The sequence below is a fragment of the Piliocolobus tephrosceles genome, chromosome 13, assembly GCF_002776525.5.
Source record: "Piliocolobus tephrosceles isolate RC106 chromosome 13, ASM277652v3, whole genome shotgun sequence".
NCBI classification, from domain to species: Eukaryota; Metazoa; Chordata; class Mammalia; order Primates; family Cercopithecidae; genus Piliocolobus; species Piliocolobus tephrosceles.
The window spans coordinates 12143845-12148901 of NC_045446.1; the positions used below are offsets into that span (position 1 = coordinate 12143845).

The 5057-nt window shown below is 54.6% G+C and overlaps 1 long non-coding RNA gene across 1 annotated transcript in view; it reads right to left on the reverse strand.

Moving 5' to 3' along the window:
* LOC111524312 overlaps positions 1-4570 on the reverse strand; it is an 11108-nt gene extending 6538 nt beyond the window's left edge. The window contains exon 1 of the long non-coding RNA XR_003306566.1: positions 4482-4570. This is a non-coding gene — a long non-coding RNA (uncharacterized LOC111524312). The remainder of the gene's footprint in view (positions 1-4481) is intronic.
* Positions 4571-5057: the final 487 nt, after the last annotated feature.

Consider the following 5057-nt stretch of genomic DNA (forward strand, 5'->3'; position numbering starts at 1 on the left):
CAGTGGAGTGATCTTGGCTCACTGCAACCTCCACCTCCTGGGTTCAAGCGATTCTCCTGCCTCAGCCTCCCGAGTAGCTGGGATTACAGGTGCATGCCACCACTCCTGGCTAATTTTTGTATTTTTAGTAGAGATGGGGTTTCGCCACGTTGGCCAGGCTGGTCTCGAACACCTGACCTCAGATGATCTGCCCACCTCGGCCTCCCGACCTCAGGTGATCCACCCGCCTCAGCCTCCCAAAGTGCTGGCATTACAGGCGTAAGCCACCACGCCTGGCTACCACCTCCACTTTTACAAATGAAAAAACAGAGACCCCAGAGGGGAGGGGTGACAAGAGCCACGTAGAACAGGAAGTCAGGCCTCACCTCCAACCACTCACTGCTGGGTGTGGCCTCTCTCTTGGCATGTGCTGTTCCTTCTGCTAGGACAGCCCTTCCTCAACGAAGCCTCAGCCCACTGAATGAATGACAACTTTGGCTGTACCCGCACGTCACCCGTGGCTGTCTCTATTGTGGCTCATGATGCCCGGCCCCTTTTCATCACCCTGCAAGCTTCTGAAGCCCAAGACCTGGGTTGGTTCATTGCAGATCCCCCAGCTCCCAACCCAAGGTGCCCAGAGTGAGCTGCTGACAAAGGCGTGGACATGAATGAATCGGTGGGCTTGAACCAGAACAAATTCTCTCAATCCTGGCCCAGCTTGGACCCCCAAATCCCAATCCCGGTTCTCCTAGGCCAAAGCTATTCTGAGAGATCTTTCAGGCCCCTGTTTCCAGATCCCAGTGGGCTTTGAAGACATGGTCTCCCTTGCTTCCCCTGGGCCTGGGCCCTGCCTGGGCACAGCCTTCTCTCAGTTGTTGTGGGTGAATCATTGGCAGGCTGTAAACAGCTCTATGGAGCACTGGCTGTACCACCAAGGCCCTGGCACTGATCCTAGAGGCGCCAGGGGGATCTAAAAGAAGACATGGCTCCCACGCACCCACGATGGAAAGGAGAAGGTGGAATAGAAACAGGGGGGAGGCTTCCAGATTTGCATACCAACACGTGCACAGGAGTCTGTAATGCAGCCCAGCCTAGGAGGGGACAAAACAGAACCTGGAGGACGAGAAGGGGATGAATCAGAAAGCCTTCCAAGAGGAAGGGACCTGCAGCAAGGAGGTGGGGTAGCTTCTGGGAGTTTAGAAACCACCAGTATTTACTGAGCACCTACTATGCAACAGGCACTGCTCCAGGACGACAGGTACTGCCATAAACAAAACAAAGACCCTATGCCGCGCAGGACAGAAAAGCAGAGCAGGGCCAGGGTGTGGGCAGCTGCCTTATGTATCATTTGCAAGATTCTGTAGAAGGCCAAGAGCTTGGAGACTTTTCCAGCCACTTAACAGATGGGGAAACTGAGACCCAGAGAGGGCTGAGGAGTTGCCTGGAGTCGCACAGGAAGACAGGGCAGAGGCAGACCCCAGGCCCTGCGTGTGGGCTCAGAGGTGGGGATGCCTCTTTGGCCTTCAGAAAGGAGAGGCTTTGACCTTCGGGAAAGCCCTGAGCTCAGTCCCTCCCCATGCGGCCCAGGTGGGGTCTCATTTCCACGGTAGGTAGTTGGGGGCTGGCTGAGGGAAGGACCTCTTCCCTCCTGCCCCCTGACTAGGGATCCCAGGGCACTCAGAGAAACAGCAGAGGCTTGTGAGGAAAGCCAAACTCCAGTCACTCAGCGGTGGGTTCCCCAGGGCTACACCTCCTCGCCTCCCCATCTGTAGATGGGCAGCTCTGACTCCGGGCTTTTGGCCTTTCCAAGACCAAAAATGTTGTTTCCTTTCCTCCCCCAGGAGCAGCCAGCTGGGGCCGACAGCATGGTCTGGCGTCTGGAAACTCAGACTTCTTCCAGCCCCACACCCCACCTACACCAGCCCCAGCACAGAGCTTGATGTCTGCTGAGTGACTCGCTTTCCACGGCTTCAACAGCCTCGGCCGCAGCAGGGTCAGAGCGCGGTCACTGACTTTTCAGACTCTCACTCTGCTAAGTGAACATTAGACCCACATTACGTAGCTGCTGAAATTTGTGGCTGCCTCCTACAAGCCATTTGATAAGTTCTTATTGTCACCTCCCCCTGGTTTGCATGTACCCTCAGGGACTAGGGCAGCAGCTTGTTCACTCAGAGCCAGGGTGCTGCCAGGGGGTAGGAGCGGGGCATGGGTGGCACAGAGCCCTGGCTGGGAGCTGTGGCCCATCTGTGTTGCCTTGAGCATGACGCTTGCCCTTTCTGGTTTCACCTGGAAATGGCTCTCTAGAACGTGACTCAGCTTCCCTGTTCAGCCGGCCCCCTCACTGGTCCGTTCCTAGGCATAGTCCTGGGCTCTGGACAAAGCAGCCTTTTCTGAGGTCACTAAACCAGCCCCCAGCCCTAAACCTGCCCCAAACAATTTGTCATCCCAGGCCTCTTGGACCTCCTCCCAGAGCTTCCCAGTATCCCGACTCCAAAGCTATCCTTTCCTTCTCTGAGCTCTCACCTTGCCTTGTCCAGATTCTGTCCAGACAGCGTCCTGGGCCATTGCACAGATGGGTACTCCGTGGGGCTCTGGCCTCCTTTACATTGGAACCCCCTGCACAGGCCTGGCACATAGTCGATCTCTATAGATGCCCATTCAGTCTCTCACCAATTAAACAAACAGCTCTTTGGGCCAGCTTTGTACTCAACTCCACTCTGGGCCTGGGGATAGATATTAGAGGCTAATAAGGCACAGCCTTACCCTCAAAGAGCTCCCTGTCTGAGAAGAAGAAATACAACGATAAAGCAGGTGATTCATGCCCTAATGGGGGAAGCCCTGGGAGCAGCGTGAGCACACAGCAGTGCTACCTAACCCTGGGGAAACGAGGGAAGGCTTCCTGGAATAGGCAACATCTAAACTGAGACCTAAAGAATGAGTAGGAGTTAACCAGATAGGGGAAGCAGTTCCAGAAAGAGGGAGCACCCAGGCAGAGTTCTGGAGTCTAGAGACAGCACATGGACTCTGGGAAACCTCAGGAGTCGGGCTGGCCTCTTTGCTTCTTCTGTTGACTGGCTTTTCCCCACTCCACTAAGAAAGAAGGGGAGATAGTTCTTTCCCATTGGGTAGGCTTCCCAGACCCCTATCCCTGCCAGAAGAGGCCCGATAACTCCCAGGTGGCTGGTCACTTACCACATGCACCTAACCTGCCTATCACTTCTCTGCTCTGAGCCTCAGCCTCATCTGTCAAATGGAGTGGGGCACTTATGCCCCTATGTCATTCTTATGAGAGACCTGGAGGAGAGAGGAGAAGCCCTAGCCCTTCCCCTGCCTAACTAGGGGTGCAGCCCGGATTGGGTCTGGCTCTGCAGGGGGAAGTGGGGTGGGGGAGACCCTGAGTGCTAGTGCCCACCAATTGGAGCCCAGGCTGGCCACAGACCCCTGGCTTCTCTTCCATCTCAGGAGTCTTTCTCCCTCAGCCCCCTCACTCCCAGCCACGTTGGAAGATGATAAAAAAAGAAAAGAAAGAAATGGTCCTCCCACTACCTGGCAGGCGTGCCCACGATGAGAAATGCCTTTCCAGGGGAGCGTGGTCTCTGCAGAGCCCTTGCCAACCCCCAGTCCTACCTGTCGTGATCCTCTGGCTGCTCCCTTGTGTTTTCTCCCCCTATTCCCACCTCCACCTCACTGGCTGGAGGGAAGTGGGGAGAGAAAACAGCCTTCACGGTGGGGCTGAGGACTCAGAGACTAGGCATGGGGGAACGGGGGACAGAGGGTGGGAGGGGAACCCCAGGACCAGCTTGAAGCAAGTCATTCTTCCCTTCCTGGTTTATAGGGAGGTAGAAGTGAGGGGTGGGAGTGGAGTACCTGACCCTCATAAACTCTAGGACAAATTCAAGGCCCAGAAAGTGCTGGGCTCCGATGAAGGGCTCAACAAGCTTATAGGATTAGATCAGAGAGCCAGGGGGACATCAGGAACGGTCTTATCCAGCAAATGTGCAAACTGAGGTCCTAGGGGGGCCAAGACTTCCCCAGTCACACAGCAAGTTAGAGGAGGCAGAGGCAGGACTAGAACGTGGGCCTTCTGTATCCAGTCCCAGTGGTGGGAACGGAATGCAGGATAACTTAGAGGACGGTGACAAAGCCAGGTCAGGCTGCCACGGAGGTCAGAGTCCAAGCCTGACCACAGCTTTTATTCTTCCCCTACACACTGGGCTCCTGTCCCACCAACTTGGATGCAATAACAGGGAGAAGAGAAACTCTTGCCTGGATCTTCCGGGGAGCCAGATTTCCAGGTCTTTCAATGTTCCAGAATTGCAGAAATGCTGGAAGGCACCTCCTGGATCACCTATTCATGAAAGAACTCAGGCCAGGGAGAGGAAGGCCGTGCCAAAGGCCAAGCCCCAGTGAGTGACCCATGCATGTCTCAGGCTCCCAGACCAAGGCTCTTTCTGGCATATCACAGTGGTTAGGATGCCAGGCTATGGATGGGTCTGACACACCTGGGTTCAAATCCCTGCTCTGCCATTCACTGGCTATGGAACCTCACTTTACTTCTTAGTCATTTATCTGAGCCTCAGTTTCTCCACCTGTAAACTGGAGATGGCAGCACTTCCCATGTAGGGTGTTATAAGAATTTAATGCAACAACATTAGCTCCATGGGGACAGACTCTGTCTCATTTACTATCGTCTTCTTAGCATCTAGAACACTGCTCAACACATAGTAGGTCCTCAACAAAATGGAACAGTCATAGTCATTATCACGCTGTACTATGCTGCTTCTGGCTTGATATCAGTAGCAGGGGCAGAAAGGGGATGACCTCTTTTATTCCACTGGCCCCTGAAGAAAAGCCAGAGTCTGGCTGTTGCAGAGGGAGGTCACCAGCCATGCTAGAAAGAATGGTTGTGCAGCCTTAGACAAGTTCCCTCCCCTTTCTGTTTGGTTTCCCCCCAGCACAAGGAGGGCATTGCTAAGTGATGACTTAAGTCCCCCAGCTTGAGGACTGCTCCTGGACCCTGTGCCATGGCTCTACCTGAGATAGTTAAATTTTCTCCTCTGGGATGCCCAGAGGGAAGG